The following is a 19,460-nucleotide window of genomic DNA, read 5'->3' on the forward strand; positions in this document are numbered from 1 at the left end:
GCTGACAATTAGAAAAATTTGAACTGTTGTTAAGCTTTGCATTTATTGTAAGAAAGGATCTGAGTCATGAATAAGGAACATGTGGCAGTTGATTGAGACTGGAGTCACCTTTTGTTTATTTGGTTGGAGTGACTTGGTATGAGGGGCTGAAGAGCTGGAGTGCCACAGGCCAGTGTGGTTGGAGATTTTGTGACTCTAACATGCAGTCTTCTCTTCTGCAGACTAGTCCTCAGGGTTGGCGAAGGGAAGTGTGACGCAAGGGAGGAAGGTCCCCACCAGTGGTATGCATGAGGCAGATGCTGTTTAGATCAACACAATACTAATCTCTTTAACTAGACCTTGGCTGCTGAGAATGATCTGGGCTTCAGCTGGGCCAGTTGAACCCAAGTATGAAACCAGAGTTTTCTTGGGGGCTCAGCTCATTTGCTTCTCCAGCATTAAGGTTGGTCTCTAGAGACCCATTCAGACTAAACAATATTAAAAACAGGAAATTCACTCCTAGCAGCATGGTTGCAGGAAAACTTTTTCCACTTAGGCAGGAATGAGAGTTAAAAACAGAAACTTCATCCTCCAGGCTTGTTTTCTTATATGAAAGTGTTAGCAACTCAGAAAACTTGAAGCAGCTTTGTCCTACTTGACTGCCTCTCAGAGTGCTGCCTGATGGGACCCATTACAAAAGGTAACGATTAAGAGCCCTCATGAGCACACTTAAAAACAGGAAGACAGTGTTCTGTAAGGATACTGACCTGGTGATATTCATATTGGCTGAAGATCATATATGCAAAACTAATGCAGGCAGAATTTAGGGGAGATATAGAGAATAGCCATCATTTAATTTTATTTAGCACACATTTATTGTGCATATTCTGGAATCAGCCCATAGATCATGTATTCATTTATTCTCTCACTGTTAACTGAGCGCTTACTGTGTATTGTGTGTGGCTGCCATGTCCTGGCCTCAACCTTAGATGTGTGATACTCTTTCCTTTTCAGTACCACAGGGACCTGCTCAGGTTTGCTTGTGATAGCCCAGGGCATCCCTGGACCTAAGGACCCAAGTACTGGGACTGCTGCTCTTTTGCATGATATGCTGCTGAGGTTAATGGGGGTGGATAGGGGACATTTTGGAAGCAGGGAATAGGGACAAAGAGGAGCTAAAGGCTAGAGAAAAAATGCTCTTCTTTCCTTCCTCTCGCATGTTGATGTCACTCTGCCTAAATAGACCGGTGTTAAGGAAGGCTTCTGAAGCCCTCAGCAAACATGACCCGAGCCATCTCTTTTGCTCCAGCCAAAGTTCACAATCTCTCCTCTTGCTCAGTCGATGTCATGAACAAGCTTCTGCAGTAGAAGAGACTATGTGGTCAAAAGATTCTTTAGAAGATTTGTAGCATTATTTTTTGCTGGTGAGAAAGCGGAGCTACTTAAAAAAATTTTTTTATGGAGATTTACTTGCAGAAAAATGCACAGAAGTGTACAGGTTAAATTTTCAATCTGCTTCAATTTTCACAAGCTGAGCATACCCATGTAACCAGCATCCAGATCAAGAAATAGAACATTATCAGCACCTCAGAAGTCCCACATGTGCTGTTAAAATATATTTTAAAGCTCTTCCCTGGGGTCTTTTTTTTTCCAGTGAATGTTCTGAAATGTTGAGAGATGAGCTGCTTGTGAATAGGTCTCTCAGCTCAGTTCTAGAGTGATTCTCATCACGCTGCTTTCTGGTAGGTCCAGCAGAAGGTTTGGTAAAAGTGATTGAGAATAGTTTCTGCCTTTCTTCAGACCTTGTTAAATGCTACAGTGTATCAAGGTGATAGAGTTTGGTTACTCTTACATGTAGTTTTAGAATTTGCCTAGTGAAGCAAGGCTGAAACACCAGCAATGGAGACCCTGTGCAAAACAGACTCAAGAGAAATCAGGATGGTCCCCTAAAAGTGCCCAAGGGTACAAGTGGATAGGAGGTTTGAATATAGTTATATGGCCTTCTTTACCACTAACTTGCTCTGTGACCTTGAGCAAATTACCTCTTTGTGGGCATCAGTAATTTTCCTAGCTAACCTGCTAATTTCTGAATCTAAGAGAGGGCAAGTAGGCTTTCTCTTCAAACTTCTCTTCTTTTTCTGACTCCCAGGACTGTATGTGAACTCCTTGAACACCCAAGGCCCAAGAAAATGTGCTTCTTCCTCCGTTTTATTTCTGCTTATGCTGTATTGTGCTTTCTTTGTGTAGGGTCTTAATGGGACTCAAACTAAGAGCTGTAAGTATCCTATTAATCTCATCCTTAATCCAGCCCTAGGTTGATTTCTAGCTATAGAGATAGATTTTGGTTTGTTCTTACTTTGTGTTATATTTATAAAATACACTGAAAGTTAAAAAGTACATTTCTTTAATAAATCTATATGTCATGCTGAACATCTTTAAAATAAAGTGGATCAATCAGAACAGTCTGGTACTGGCATAAGAACAGACACATAGATCAATGGAACAGAATAGAGAGCCCAGAAATAAACCCATGCCTTTATGGTCAATTAATATTTGATAAAGAAAGCAAGAGCATAAAATGAAGTATGTTCAATAAATGATGTTGGGAGAACTGGACTTGTACTTGCAAAAAGATGAAACTAGACAACTAGTTTACACCATACACCAGAATAAAAACAAAATGGATATAAGACTTAATATAAGTTGTGTTACCATAAAAATCATAGAGGAAAACATAGACAGTAAAATTTCAGGTATCTTGCATAGCAATATCTTTGCTGACATGTCTCCAAGGGCAAGGGATACAAAGGGAAAAAAAATAAACAAATGGGACTACACCAAATTAAAAGCTTCTGCACAACTAAAGAAACCATCATCAAAATGAAAAGGGAACCCACTGTATGGGAGAACATATTTGCCAATGATACATCAGACAAGGGTTTAATCTCCAAAATATATAAAGAACTCATACAACTTAACAACAGGAAGACAAGCAATCCAATTTAAAAAATGGGCAAACGCCCTGGCTGGTGTGGCTTAGTGGATTGAGCACCGGACTGTGTACCTAAAGATCGCCAGTTTGATCCCCAGTCAGGGCACATGCCTGGGTTGCGGCCAGGTCCCCAGTTGGGGGCATGTGAGAGGCAACTGATTGATGTTTCTCTCACACATTGATGTCTCTCTCCCTCTCTTTCTCCCTGCCTGCTCTCTCTAAAAATAAGTAAATAAAACATTTAAAAAATGGGAAAAGATGCTCAACATCACTAGCCATCAGAGAGAAATGGAAATCAAAACCATGGTGAGATATCACCTCTCACCTGCCAAAGTGACCAACATTAATAAATCCCACTGTTGGTGGGAATGCAGGCTGGTGCAGCCACTGTGGAAAACAGTATGGAGGTCCCTCAAAAAATTAAAAACGGAACTGCCTTTTGACCCAGTGATTCCACTTCTGGGAATATATCCTAAGAATCTCGAAACCCCAGTTCAAAAAATATGTATACAACCCTATGTTCATAGCGCGCTATTTACAACAGCCAAGATCTGGAAACAGCTTAAGTGCCCATCACTAGACAAATGGGAAAAAAAGCTGTGGCACATTTACACAATAGAATACTATGCAGCAGTAGAAAAGAAGGAATTCTCATCTTTTGTAACAACATGAATAGAAATGGAGTCTATCCAAGTGAAATAACCCAGTCAACGAAAGACAAATACCGTGTGATTTCACTTATAAGTAGAATCTAATGAATAAAACAAACTAATGACTGAAATACAATCAGTGGCATATAATCATAGAACAGACTGACAGCTGTAAAAGGGGAAAGGATAGGAGGGGACCGGTTGAAAGAAGGTGAAGGGAGTAGTCAACATACTCGTCGTATATGCATGACCCATGGACATGGACAATGGTTAGGGGATTGACTGTGGGGATGGGATGGGTGAAGGAGGGCAACGGTTGAAAAACTTAGAAAACTGTAATAACAATAAAAGAAAAGAAAAAAATAGAGTGGATCAGTGAGGGTTTGGTATGTTTGCTGTTTATCACCCCTTCTTAGGTGTGTTTTTTCTTTTTAAAAAATGTATTTATTTTTATTTTTCAGTTGCCCTTCTCAGTTTAGGTACTTTTCATGTCGAGTGTATGCCATATTTAATAGTTGTATGTAGGACTTTATTATAGCCCAGCATTGTGAGTTACTATCTACCTGCAGGCAAAGCAACTGGCAAGCTTCCTAGAAGCCATGTCTATGCTTTGGGGTAACTCCATGCTTGATCATATGGCCCACATCTCAATGGAAGGTATCTATATAGAGGGGAGCCAATAAGAAGAAAGACTATAGAGGTAAAGTTTTGTAAACTGTGCAGAGTTTTTAAAAAATCATCCATTATGCAATATTGTTTTCAATTAAGTCTGTGGACGGTAGAGCCAAACTGCCTGGGTTTGAGTCCCAGTTCAGACATTTATTGACTATAAGACTCTGATCAACTTTCTTGACCTCTCTTTGATTCAGTTGCCTCACCTATAAAATGATGATGATAGTTGGATTATTGGATTATTGTGATGAGTAAATTATTAATGCATGTGAAGTGCTTTGAACATTACATGGTGCATTTCAGTAGTGAATAAGTTATTGTTCCTGTTACTTTAACATCTGCCATTCATGACGCTAGATTGGCAACTATCTGAACCTCTTTATTTCTTTTTATTTTTACTAAATGCAAATTATTATGGGATTGAGATTAAATATAGTGTTTGCTCTAGAGAAAATTTCTTTACAGCCATCTTTGCTTGCACGTGTTTATTTTAACTTTTTAAGTATATTTTATTGATTATGCTATTACAGTTGTCCCAATTTTCACCCCTTTGCCTCTCTTGACCCAGTATCCAGCTTCCCTCTAGCAATCCCCACCCCTTAGTTCATGTCCATGGGACATGCATATAAGTTCTGTGGCTTCTCCATTTCCTACAGTGTTCTTAACATCCTTCCATCTATTTTGTACCTACCAATTATGCTTCTTAATCTCTGTACCTTTTCCCCCTTTCTCTCCCTTCTCCCTCCCCACCGATAACCCTCCATATGCTCTCCATATCTATGATTCTCTTCCTGTTCTAGTTGTTTGCTTAGTTTGTTTTTGTTTTGTTTTTTAGTTTCAGTTGTTGGTAGTTGTGAGTTTGTTGTTATTTGCATATTCCTAGTTTTGATCTTTTTCTTAAATAAAGCCCTTTAACATTTCATATAGTGACTTGGTGATAATGAACTCTTTTAGCTTTACCTTGTCTGAGAAGCACTTTACCTGCCCTTCTATTCTAAATGATAACTTTGCTGAATAGAGTAATCTTGGTTGTAGGTCCTTGCTTTTCATCACCTTGAATGCTTCTTGCCAGTCCCTTCTTGCCTGCAAAGTTTCCTTTGAGAAATCAGCTGACAGTCTTATGGGAACCCCTTTGTAGGTAATTCTCTTCTTTTCTTTTGCTGCTTTTAAGATTCTTTCTTTATCTTTAACCTTTGGCATTTTAATTATTATGTGTCTTGGTGTGGTCTTCTTTGGGTCCAACTTGTTTGGGAGTCTCTGTGCTTCCTTGACTTGTATGTCTACTTCCTTTGCCAAATCAGGGAAGTTTTCTTTCATTGTTTTTTCAAATAAGTTTTCAATTTCTTGCTCTTCCGCTTCTCCTCTGGCAATTCTATGATTCAGATATTCACCCTTTTGGAGATGTCACAGAGTCTTCTTATACTCTCTCTCTCTCTCTTTTTTTTTTTTAATTCTTGTTTTTTCATTCTGTTCTCATTGAAAGTTTATTTCTTCCTTGTGTTCCAAATTGTTGATTTGAATCCCAGCTTCCTTCCCTTCACTATTGGTTCCCTGTGGATTTTTCTTTATTTCACTTAATGTATTCTTCATTTCTTTCCTTATGCTTTTGCCATAATCAGCGAGTTCTCTGTGCATCCCTATCACCAGTGTTTTGAACTCTACATCTCATAGGTTTTCTGTCTCCATCTCGCTTAATTCTTTCCTGGACTTTTGATCTGTTCTTTCATTTGGGCCATGTTTCTTTGTCTGCTCATTTTGGCAGCCTCCCTGTGTTTGTTTCTATGTATTAGACAGAGCTGCTATGGCTCTGTGTCTTGGTAGTGTGGCCTAATGTAGTAGGTGTCCTGTATGATCCAGTGGATCAGCTTCCTCTATCACCTAAGCTGGGTACTTGAAGTGTGCCCTTCGTGTGGGCAAAATACACCCTCCTCTGTAGTTGAGCCTTGGTTGCTGTTGGCAGGTCAATGGAGGGATTTACCCGGGCCAGTCAGCTACAAGGACTGGCTGTGACCACAGACCATCAGCCTCCACCCTCCATGGAGGATCAGCTGTACAGGGTCAGGGTGGTGGTTCTCCGACGTGATCTGTAGCTGTCCACTGGGGTTTTCTGGGTGGTGCAGGCCAAGGTCAGCCCCCACCTGCGTTTTGCCTGGGGCACCCTGCCTGAACTATAAAGCAATCTGAATGTTGTGATAGGTATCATTATTTCTAGTTTCATAAGTGCTGATAGAGGCTGTCATTATCTAATAAGTTGTAGAGCTAGCACTTTGTCATTTGGAATCTTCCGAGTCCAAATCCTGGTACAGCGCCTTGTAGCCTTACCATCCTCAGACAGTAGGTGGGTTGTTTTCAAGCTGGCTGCCTCAGTAACAGACCCTGAGATGAGGACTTGTGTGGAAATAATTTATTAGGAAATAATGCTTGGAAATAAGTGGTAAGTGAGAAGGGGAAGTGAGGGCAGCAAAGGAAGGCTGCCAAGCACCTCCACAGAGCTTCTTTGAAGAGGAAGTGGAGAGTTTTCCTGATTGAGAATTTCCTGATCGGAGTTTTGCTGCACCCATCAGTCATGATTAAGACTGCCTCCTAGGACATCTGACTCTCAAATGGAGTTCCAGTAACCTGAGAGCAGTCTTCCAAAAAAGAGACAGAGAGACACACTTGCTGACTTTTGGGAGTGAAAGTACAGTATTCCCTCACTTAGCACGGTTATTACGTTCTAGACCGCCCTCCCCCCTCCGCGAAATAGGAATCTTACATTTATTCTACACTCTTAAACCTATGTAACTTTAACAACATACGTATACAGTACTGTAAAATCCCGCGATATAGCGAAAAATCCATGGTAAATAATTAGATAGAATATTTTTTAAAATCCTGCGATACAGTGAGGCTGCGATAAGTAAACCGTGATATAGAGAGGGACTATGTATACCAGCTTCCTGATGTGTGAAAATGGTGAAGGAATCTTAAGTATAGGTGGGAGGAGCATTAACAGCACCTGCTATGCCATCAATGGTGCTTACTCTACAATAGAAGACTACAGTAGGGAGCTGAAGAGTTGGAAATATGTGCTGGTACCAGTGTGGGATGTGACAAAACCCCACTGTGTATCCTGTCCTTAAAACTTGCTGGACGAGCTCTGCTCCTCATGAGTTTCTGGTTATATCCTATGGTCAGTAAACATTCCGTGTCCTATATCCTCTGCAACTACCAGTGTGGGCACTAAGAATTGATACTTATAATGGTGACCTGTGATTTCAAATTCCTTAGACACTAAGGAAAACTATACCAAACAATTTGAAATTTTAATTTATATGAAGTTGACAGTAGTTTCTGGCTAAAGAATTAATCAGAAATGTTTTTGTTTTTGTTTTTTTAAACATAACCAATTAATCGGAAATTTTTTTTGTTTTTTTAAATAAGAGGGTCTCATTTTGTGATTATTTAGGTAAAAGTGGCTTAACCATTACTATTTAATAATCATTTATGCTGCTCACTGAATAATCATCACTCTTCATCTTCTGCTGTGTGATAGAATTTCACTTCCTGGCCCCATCATGTGAGGTGGGGCCACATGATTAGTGCTGTCTAGTGTGTCTGAGCATTCCGTCGCTAGGGCGTGACCCTCCAGAACCCTCTTTCCTTCTGGCACCGTGATCAGCACCATTGGAGATAGGTCTGTCAGTTGAATCCCAGAGGAGCTGCAGCCATCAGAGCTCCCTACTGACCCATATATGTAGCATGAGCCAAAAATAAACTTTTGTTGTTTTAAGCTACTGTGCTTTGGGGGCTTACAATAGTAACCTAACTTAGCCTACCCTGACTGATAGACTATTCAATGTTAAACTTATTGAATGACTTCATCCTTGGTACAGTTTCAATCATTGTAAGAAAATAGGTCAAGGTGCTCTGTACATGTTACTGTCACTTTATTTTCAATGATAAATGGTTTTAATGTAGTTCTAAGGGTTAGAGTTCCTTTTGCATATGCAGGACTCTCTTTAGTCTTGCTTTGTTTCCTTTTCCTTTTGGAACCCACAAACCCACTTCTGTTTTTAAAGAAGTTGGCTCTAAATCTGTTGCCTCCAGAATACAAGGATGCCAGCCTGTTAAATCAAGCATGCCATTGTCTGGGGACAGCCAGCTGACCTGGAGTCTGCACGATCCTTCCCCATGTGGGAAGGCCACCCTCCCCTCCACACCCCCACTCTTATTAGGGATTTCTGGACTCAAGGGTAAATAGGACAACGACCATGTCCAGCTTGAAGCAGCTAGAGGAGCTCGAGACCTTCGCCCATTGTCCTTTGTAAGATTATAAAGGGTCTTAAGTCTGAGAGGGAGGGATTGTTATTTTTTATTGTTAAAATAATTAATTAATTAATTATTTTAAAAAAAGAAGAAGAATATTTGAAAGGGTGAGGCAGGAGAGCTTGTATGTATGACCCATGGGCATGGACTGGGGGGGGGATTGTTGGGGAAGGGGGGTGCTGGGCAGAGGGGAGCAAAGGGGAAAAAATTGGAACTATTGTAACAATATAATCAATAAAATATACTTAAAAAAAAATAAAGAAGTTGGCTCTAAAAAGGACTTTTGTCCTATAGCAGGGGTTAGAAAACTAGGCCAATGGGCCAAATCTGGCTACCACCTGTTTTAGTAAAGTTTTCTTGGAATGTAGCCATGCCCCCTTTGTTTATATAATATTCATGGATGCTATTGTAGTTCAAAGGCAGAGTTGAATAGTTGTAACAGAGACCATATGGCCCACAAAGCCTAATATATTTGCTATCTGGCCCTTAAAAATATTTGCTGATCCCAGCCCTGTAGGATCCTTAATTCTTAGGAATGGAAAGATTCCCATGGGATTTGCCTCAATTGTTGCAGACACCCTCGCTCCCAGAAGTTTTAAAGATTTTATTTATTTATTATTTTTAGAGAGAGGGGAAGGGAGGGAGAAAGAGAGGGAGAGAAACATCAATGTATGGTTGCCTCTCGCGTACCCTCAACCAGTGACCTGACTGGAGATCTGGCCTGCAACCCAGGCATGTGCCTTGACTGGGAATTGAATTGGTGACCCTTTAGTTAGCAGGCCAGTGCTCAATCCACTGAGCCACACCATTCAGAGCTAGCTTCCAGAAGTTTTACCTGATAGAATGAAGGCTGCCTCCTGGATCTCCAGTGTACCCTTATTTTATATACTATCTGTAAGTCAGTAACACAGCTCATGCCTCTTGGATTCTGCCTATGATAAAGCAAAGACTTTCTCAACCCTGATAATCAAACCATCTTCCATATTGCCACTCTTACTACCTTTGTCCAGGCCAGCTGCTGGGCGAACTGCTAACCAGTCCTCTTCTTAAATGACTGCTGCTCAGTGATTCTGCTTTGTGCTTGTTGCTGTTGACAGTTGAACTTGCCATGGCGATAGGGATTTTTCAGGCTGCATGGAAGAAAGGTGATCAGGTTATCTCACACGATGGGTCATGTGTGTAAGGCTGTGTGGTTAAATAAGGAAACTGGAAATTGTCAGCAGTCACACAGCCAGGCCACATGACACTGGAACATTATTCATTACTGCTCAGAATTCAACAGTAACTATAGGAGGCCAACGCGGCTCTCTTGTTTTCCATTCAGAACTCCCTAAGAGAGTGGTTGTGTCAGCTAATCTGTATCCATTTTGGCATACCCTTATTAGCCTTCTTATTTGGGTCACATAATGGCTGACAGTCTCTGTTATGCCCATGATGATGTGCTTGCTTTTGCTTGGGGTTCAGTCAGTTGGGCCTGGAAAGCAGGGTCAAATGACATAAAACACGGCAAATTAGGTCAAGGAGTCACTTGTGGTTGGCTTTTTAGAAGAGGCTGTGGGAATGGCAAAAATTTAAGAATCTTCAGATTCTATTTTAGTAAAACCATCTTTCATTTTTTTCTCACAGGATCCTGTCTAATGAATCCATAGTTTTGCAAGGAGGGAAGCATTAGAGCTAGATATCCATCTGTCTATGTTAGGAATTCCTTGCTTATGTCCAGAGAGTAGTACAGCCACATATGGGCCCTACCAGATCTCACATGCCACTTGGACAGTTTTCCATAGAAACATTCTTTAACAAAAACATTGCTAGCAATAGCAGAATCTTGTATAAACAAAGATGTGTGTTATGGTGATCTCAAAGCTCAGTTTTCTGGTTCCTTCAGGAACCTGGTGCTTAAAATGGGGATATGAATTTATGTTTTCTCATGTATATGTCTCTGTAAGTAAGTACTTGTATCTGTTATTTATATGTAAGTACTTGCTGCTTTGTGCAGTTCTGTCTCTTTCGCAGTCTTTCTGCTTTTCAGAAAAACAAGCCCTAGACAAATAGACTGAGGGACTGTCCAAAGATAGGGATTTTTTGGGGGGGGGTATTTTAATATTTTTTATGAGCATAGATTCAGCAATTAACATTAACCTGATGTGTGTGTGTGTGTGTGTGTGTGTTGTATATATTTTTTAATTGAATTTATTGGGGTGGATTTCTGTTTTTATTAGGTTCTGATGCCAGAGAGACTTTAGACTTATCTCCTTGACAGCCCATCTCCTTCCTAGGTGAAAGGTTAAGTACAGTGATTAAAAGTATGGTTTATTTCTCAGATTCACAATACTGGCTGTGATCCAGGGCTAGTCCCTTTATCTCTTGGTGCTTGAGTTATTTCATCTGTAAAATGGGGACAATAATGATACCTACCTTAGAGTTGTTATGAGGACTACATGAATAAATAAATACAAAACACATAGAACAGTGCTTAGCAGATAATAAATATACAGAGGGTTATCTGTTATTTTTGTTGTCATTGTTTGTTATTCTCTGATACCTGATCAAGATCTTATTCAGCATATGATAATTTCTTCAGTTCCTTTTTCATCCAGAATGATGTATTCTTTTGTGAAGTTACCGCTAACTCATATGAGTTACTCTAATGGAGAGAGAATTTTTAGTATTTTATAGGGTGGTGGGGAAAATCATTTGGGACACATTGTGCCAAGATGTTGAAGAATCAGGAAAATCACATGTTTAGGGAATATGTAGAATGATAGAGACTTCATTTCTAGCCCCAAATTTCTTAAGTCTTGAAGCTACAGGGTCCACACCACATCCTGGGAAAGTCTGAGCCAGCTCCGTAGCTCTCTCTCTTTGTCTCCAACCATGTCCACCAATGAGATTGCTGACTTGCTGGCTGCCTGCCTTAACAGATTCAAGAGCAAGGGGACAGACAGATAGTGCAGAAATGACGTGGTACTAAATAGAAGTTAATGTGGAGCTGAGTAAAGCTAAGAAGATTGACTAGATCCTGAGAAGGAGAAATGTAAGCTCATTTTCTAATAACGCTCCTTATCTACTGCAAGAAAACTGTGATAACTAGTAAATTGATTTGTTGATGATATTGCCAAAGGCATAAATAGCAACAATTTGGAAAGCCAATTCCAAGATACTTGAGTCTCTAGAAAACTGCTTTCTAGGGAGAAATCTGTCCCCGGTCCCCCTGTCCCCACATAGAGAACATAATCTGGGCTCGTTTGATTTCAAAATTTCTGTACTTCTTGGGCAGAACTGATTTTAGTCCCACTCACTTGAAATCCACTTGGGTGATCACTAACATTGCTTCCAGGTCATCAGAAAAGACAAATGCTGTGGGAGACGGAGGTGCTATCCCAGCACTTATTTCTCTGTGGGCATCTCCCCATGCTTACATCAGTGGATGAGCCATGTGGGCTCTAGGAAACATTGGAGGTGATGGTTCAAATGCCAAGACTTGGTTATCAAGTATGGTGCAGTTGATCTGCTGTTGGCTCTTCTTGCATTTTCTAATATGTCATCTTTAGCATATGGTTACTTGCATCATTTTACCTGGAAACTTCCAATTTTTTGTTGCATCAAGAATCCTGCACCCTGTTGAGCAAATTCTTCCTCCTTTACTTAGTCTCCTGCATCACAATGATACAGAAGTATTGGCAGGTACCAGCTGGGCATTTCCTACCTTACTGATGGTCCAAATGAGCAAATTGAAATGGTTGTGAATACAGGAGTTGTGCCCCAATTTGTGAAGCTTCTAGAGGTACTTAATTGCCAGTTGTGACTCCTGTGCTAAGAAAGAGCCGTAGGAAATATTGTCACTGAGACAGATGAATAGACTCAGATTGTAATAGATATGGGAGCCCTTGCCATCTTTTCCAGCCTGCTAATGAACCCCAAAACTAGTATTCGAAAGGAAACTAGTATTCAAAAGGAGTCGAACATCACAGCTGGCCGCTGGGACCATATACAGCAATTTGTGAATCATGGCTTAGTCACATTCCTCATTGCTGTTCTCTCTAAGGCAGGTGGGCTGTGATCAGCTATAAAAGTGGTAGAACAGGTGAACAGGTTGTATACCTTGTTCATTGTAGTATAATAGAACCATTGGTGAGCCTCTTAACTATGCAAGATACTAAAATTATTCTGATTTTTCTGAAAGCCATTTCAAATGTATTTCAGGCTCCTGAGAAACTAGGTGAAACTGAAAAACTTAGTATAATGATTGGAAAATGTGGAGGTTTGCACAAAATTGAAGCTCAGCAAAATCATGAAAATGAGTCCATGCATAAAGCTTCATTAAGCTTGATTAAGAAGTATTTCACTGTAGAGGAAGATCAAAATGTGCCTAAATCTACTTCTGAAGGCTGTACATTCCAAGTTCAGGATGGCACCTGTGTGACCTTTAACTTAGATTGTATAGCTGAGGCATAAAGTTGTTTGTGTACTATATTTGCTATACGTTTGTCGTACTGTTTCTCTACTAAGAATTCTTTAGCTGCGGTTTGTTATTGTAGCACTTTTTACAACAAGACTATACTTGGACAGTTCCAAACTTCACATAGTGTATGAAGCTTCTCCTCTCAATGGGTTTCTTATTTCTATGTGAAATTTCATATCTTTCAGTGTCCCATAAATAAAGATTAAATTTCACCTTTTTCTCTACTTAAAAAAAAACAAAAACTAGCTATTAGATCAGCAGGCAGTCACAGCCTAGAGAGTTCAGGGCAGGCCTCAGGATTTGTTGCAGTTCTAACAGAGGAAGCTTGTACAGGACTTTATACAGACTCAGCAGTAAGGATTAGAATCCATGTATTCTCGGGAGATCTTCATGCAAAATGAGGGGAATGTTGCCATTGGTCAGTCACACTGCTTGGTATTTACCCAAAGGAGTTGAAAACATGTCAACACAAACACCTGTGCTTGAAGTGTTTATAGAAGCTTTATTTATAATTGTCAGAACCTACTGATGTTCTTCAATAGGTTAATGGATAAACTGATACATCCGGACAATGGAATGTTATTTAGCACTAAATAGCAATTAGTTATCAAGTCATGAAAGGACATGGAGGAATCTTAAATGTATATTACTAAGTGAAAGAAGCCAATCTGAAAAGGCTACATACTATATGGTTCCAACTATATATGATGCTTTGGAAAAGGCAAAACTATGGAGACAATAAAAAGATCAGTGGTTGCCAAGGGTTTGGTGGGAGGGAAGGCGGGATAACTAGGTAGAGTACAGGGGATTTTTAGGACAGTGAAATTATTCTGTATGATACTGTAATAATGGATAACTATCATTATGCATTTGTCAAAGTATATTGTACAGCACAAAGAATGAACCCCAATGTGAGCTATGGACTTTAGTTAGTATGTCAACATTGGCTCATAAGTTGTAACAAATTTACCATAATAATGCAAGATGTTAATAATAGGGAAAACTGAGGAGGGGAGAGGGGACCAAGAGGGTACGTGGGAACTCTGTACTTTCTGTTCAATTTTTCTGTAAGCCTAAAACTTATTTTACATTGTGCTTGTGTAACTATGGCTGTGTGTGTATACATGAAAAAGGGAAGAGTTGTATCTCTGGCAAATAACCTGTATATTCCATGGTGTATTATGTGATGAAAAGCAGTTGTAGGTTGATATATATTGTATATGTCTATTTCAGTGTAAACAAGCAAAAACAAAGAACCACATATTCTTGTACATACGGAGAAAGGTGTGGAAGGACATAACTGTTAAGTACATCCTTTCTTACCTTGGTACCTGAAGGGTCCCTGTTGGGTACTTCAGTGAGTGGCATTAGGTGTGAGGTAATGGATGGAAGGTTAGCTTTTTCTTCAAGCATTATTGTAGTTTTTCACCTGGTGCAAAAAGTGAGCATTCTTTATAATTTGAAAAATGTCAAAGAAGGAAAAAAATGTAATGGTGTCTATCTCTAATAAGGCTTCAAATTCTGGTTGTTAATAATGGCAGTGTAAGCCCTGGCTGCTGTGGCTTAGTGGATTGAGCATCGGCCTGTGAGCCAAGTGTCGCTGGTTCGATTCCCAGTTAGGGCACATGACTAGGTTGCATGTCAGGTCCCCAGGTGGGAGCGCGAGTGAGAGGCAACCACACAGTGATGCTTCGCTCCCTCTCTTTCTCCTTTCCCCTCTCTCTAAAAAAATTAAAAAATAAACAAATTAATTAATTAATTTAAAAAATAATGGCAATATAGGTGAAATTTGGGGATGAGATTTTAATCCTCATGCAAATGTAAAGGTTAATGGAGTAAAACAGCTTCAAAGGTGATTAACAAATAACAAATGTCAGTAGGATCAGATTTTACTACTTTTGGCCAAAGACCATAACAATATATTACTGAAACTGCTATTCAGAAATACTGAAAAGGAGACTTGGTAAAGTTTCTCCCAGTGTAGAGCAAAACAACAGGAAGTAAGGAAACCCTGAAAAACAATTTTAAATTGTAGGGTAATAGTTTAGTGTTCAACAGATGAGAATTGCCTTTCCTGATAACTCTCTGAACAATTATTTTGTTAGCAGGAGAATATCACAGTGGTTAAGAGCAAGAGCTTTGTTTAAAAGTACTTATTACCTGCGAGACTCCAGTTTTTTCACGTGAAAACTATTGAATGCTAGTAACTGCCTCATAGATGTATTGTGAGGAGTAAATGAATTAGTAATGTTTAAGGTTCTAAGAAGAGAGCCTAACACAAAATACTTGCTTAGTAAATGTTACTAGCTATGTGGATCTAAAACCCTGGTTTTGAATAAAACACTTCTTTTAAAATTTTATTTTATTTTTTTCAATATTATTTTGTATTAGTGTCAGGTATACAGCATAATGGTTAGACAATCATATACTTTACAAATGGTCTCCCCAATATTTCAAGTTCCCACCTGGCACTATATACAGTTGTTCATATGGAAAATAAAATAATAATTAATAAATAAAAATACAAGAATAAACTCATGTATACACAACTGTAAACCTCCTTTTTCCCACCCTTGTAATTATTATAATATTATTAGTTATATTCTCTATGCTGTACTTTACATCCTCAGGAGTACTTTGTGATTACCAATTTCTAGTTCTTAATTCTTTTACCTTTTGAATAAAACATTTCTAATGAAGTATTCATTGTGCAAACCAGTCCTAGCAATTATCCTTAAACAATAGGAGCAGTGCCTACACAGTATTTTACTTTAGTAGGCCCTCTACGACTATTTTTTGAATAAACAATCTTAACTTCCTTTGGATGATTTTTATCAGTTCTTAATTAGATTAACATTTTCCACATATTTATTTGTTTCCAGAAAATTAAGAGGAAAATACATCTATAGGTTGATAATTTGGGTGAATCTTAGTTAATGGATTTAATAAGATTTCTATGTAGTCAAATGTACACAGCTTTCTTTAAAATTTTTTAAAAATTACACTTGACATACAATATTGTATTAGTTTCAGGTATACAACATAGTTATTAGATATTTATATAACTTACAAAGTGACCACTACCACAAGTATAGTAACCATTTGACACCATACGTTAGATTATTATTGACTGTATTCCCTGTGCTGTACTTTACATCCCCATGACTATTTTCTAACTTTAAATTTGTATTTCCTGATCCCATCACCTTTTTCATCCATCTCTCCAGCACCCCTCCCCTCTGATGAAGACAATTAATTTCTTCTCTGTATCTATGAGTTTCTGTTTTATTTGTTCATTTATTTTATTTTTTAGATTCTGCATATGAGTGAAATCATATGGTATTTGTCTTTGACTAATTTCACTTAGCACAATACTGTCTAAGTCCATCCGTGTTGTCACAAATGGCAAGATTTTATTCTTTTTTATGGCTGAGTAATATTCCATTTATATATGTACTGTATCTTTTTTTAATATGTTTTATTGATTATACTGTTATAGTTGTCCCAATTTCTTTTCCCTCTGCTCCCCTCCACCCAGTGACCACCCCTCCCTCCAGTTGTCCCCCCCTGCTTAGTCCATGTCCATTGGTTGTGCATATAGTTCTTCTCAACCTCTACTCCATTCCCTCCTACTATGCTTCTTAATTCCTGTACCATCTCCCTCCCTTTCCCCCTTCCCCCTCCCCACAAAATGTTCCCCATACCTACAATTCTTTTTCTACCCTCGTTGCCTACTTAGTTTGCCTTTGTTTCGATTCCCTAGCTTCTGTAGTTGGTGGTTGTGATAGTTTTCATTTTAATGTTCATAGTTTTGATCCTCCTTCTTCTAAACTAGTCCCTTTAACATCTCATATAACAGTGGTTTGGATCTGATGAACTTCAGTTTTACTTTGTCCTGGAAGCACTTACTCTGCCCTTCTATTCTGAATGACAGCTTCGCTGGTTAGAGTAATCGTGGTTGTAGGTTTTTGCTTTTCATTACTTTGAATATTTCTTGCCAGTCCCTTCTTGCCTGCAGGGTCTCCTTTGAGAAATCAGCTAATAGTCTAATTGGGACCCCTTTGTACATAATTCTTTTCTTCTCTCTTGCTGCTTTTAAGATTCTCTCTTTATCTTTAATTTTTGACACTTTGATTATAATGTGTCTTGGAGTGGTTCTCCCTGGGTCCAGTTGTTTTGGAAGTCTCTGTGCTTCCTGGACCTGTAAGTCTATTTCCTTCCGCAAGTTCGGGAAGTTCTGCTTCATTATTTTTTCACATAATTCTTCAATTTCTAGTTCTTCTTTGCCCTCTGGCAATCCTATAATTCGAATGTTCGTTCGCTTATAGCTGTCCCAGAGGTTTCTGAGCCTCTCCTCGTATTCTTCCCTTTTTGTTTCCTCTTTCTGCACTGGTTGACTGTTTGTTCCTTCCCTAAGTTTCAATCCTTCCCTGTGTTGATTCAGCCCCACTGTTAGGTCTGTAAGCTGCCTTATGACTATATCTCTGAACTGAGCCTCAGAAAGATTCTTTATTTGTTCATCGGTCAAATCCTTTATCTGTTCTTTGGTTAGTTGCGTGATTGGTATTTCAATCATTAATTCTGCCATTCTGACCGTTTTGTTTCTTTCCTTCTTGGGCAGGGTGCTGTCACACCTCCTATGCTATATTGGGCAGAGCCCCATGCGCTCATCACAACCTGGCGGCCTTTCTCACCACACTGTGGCGCTTAGCGTGGGGGCGGGGGTCCAAGATGGATTCCTGCTGTTACTCTCCGCTGAGAGACCGGGAGCCTCCTCCTCCAGGCCTCACAGTCTGAGACAATGGGGTCTGCCTTCCCCAGCATTGGAATCGAGAGCCGACGGGTCTGTTCTGCAGCCAGGGCCGGCTCCCAGGAGCTTTTCTCCTCCCCCCAAATACGGGTGTCTGCTTACGGGGTCCCACTGTTCGTTGCTGCAGCTGCCGCCTCCAGCACAGCTCGATCTTTGAGCCGTGGGTTTGCCCTCTTACCCGTCTGGATGAGCACCACTTGTTTATGACTTCATACATTGAACTTCCATGTAGCTTTATTTTCTGGTTATTTTTAGTTTTGCGGTAGTTGTAGTCCTTAGTTGTGGAGGGAGACAGAGCGTGTCAGTCTAGGCCTCCATCTTGGTCAGAAGTCCCAGCATCCCAGTTCTTGAAGAATGGTAACTATATCTGAACAGTTTCCACCAATTCCAAGTTTGGAGTCTGCTGGTTTTGCCTGTTGGTATCTTTTATTGTTCAGTGAAAATGATATGTTCAAAGATGGTTTTCATGAAACCTCCACACAATTATTTGAATTAGGGTAAAGACATGGACAGAGTAACATTTTGTTGTTTTCCTTCACAATCCACTGAGCTCACTCTGCTGAGCTGTGTGTGAGCAATGGGAAAAAGTAGCATTAGAACTAGATAGGGCCTGGCTCTGTGTGCACCTCTCTTCCCACTTCCTGCTGGGGCACTAGAAAGAAAGGTTGAGTTTTGTGGAACATTTTCTAACTAGTAAATGGATGACAGCCAACTCAAATGGTTTGATGAAGAGAAATGACCCCCTCTTTCAGTCCCTGGGAATTTAACCCAGACAGATGTCAAGAGTCAAGGGGAAGCCTGCCAGATTTTTAGCTTTGCTAATACAGGAGTGATCAAATGGAGAGAGAGAAGTACAGAGCTAGGCGGGAGGGAGTGGGAATGATACTGGGTTCTTTTGGCTCTGTATCTGAATATTAGAAGCATTAAAAAATGAGCAAACAAAACAAATAGTTCACTGGCCAAGAAGCCTAACCTCAGGTGCTAAAACAAAGAACAGGGTAGTGTAGTCTTGAGTCAGCAACTTCTGTCTTTGTCCTGTTGCCCCTAGTTATGTCTATTATCTCACTTAATCTTTATAACAAACCTGTGATAGAGATACAAAATATCCACTTTGCACCTAAAGAAACTGAGGCTTGCAAAGTAACTTGCTCAAGATCACATGCTATGCAGCATGAGAGCCACATTCCAATTTGGAACCATATCAGGTCATTCACAGAATTGAAGGGAAAGTTGAAAAATGGGCAGAAAACCATGGGATCCTGGGCAGCAGGGGAGGCATATCAGACTAGTCTGATTTGGTCGCCATACTTGGCTGTTGTACTACTGTTTGCTCAGTGCTGTTGGGATCTTGATGCCACCTTGGAGAATTTACCAACTATTCCTTTGTTTTTGTGTCATTCTTTCAAAATCCAAGTTGTAACACCTAGTTGGCAGGCCTCATTCCATGTGTTGGTGTTGTAGCTGCCAGGAGACAGAGAGGAGTCTCTGGCCTGTCTGGCTTCTGTGGTGAAGGGTTGGGCCCCGCTTCCCACCGCTTCCCACCGACACTGACACAGTCAGAGACTCCACCCAAATAGGAAGAGTGTT

The 19,460-nt window shown here is 39.8% G+C and overlaps 1 protein-coding gene and 1 pseudogene across 1 annotated transcript in view; both read left to right on the forward strand.

Moving 5' to 3' along the window:
• Window positions 1-19,460, forward strand: part of STARD9 (StAR related lipid transfer domain containing 9) — a 109,683-nt gene that overhangs the window by 26,823 nt on the left and 63,400 nt on the right. The window lies entirely within an intron of this gene.
• On the forward strand, window positions 11,476-13,056 carry LOC150016351 (importin subunit alpha-1 pseudogene; annotated as a pseudogene).

The sequence above is a fragment of the Furipterus horrens genome, unplaced genomic scaffold, assembly GCF_987537825.1.
Source record: "Furipterus horrens unplaced genomic scaffold, mFurHor1.1.pri manual_scaffold_3, whole genome shotgun sequence".
Classification (NCBI taxonomy): Eukaryota; Metazoa; Chordata; class Mammalia; order Chiroptera; family Furipteridae; genus Furipterus; species Furipterus horrens.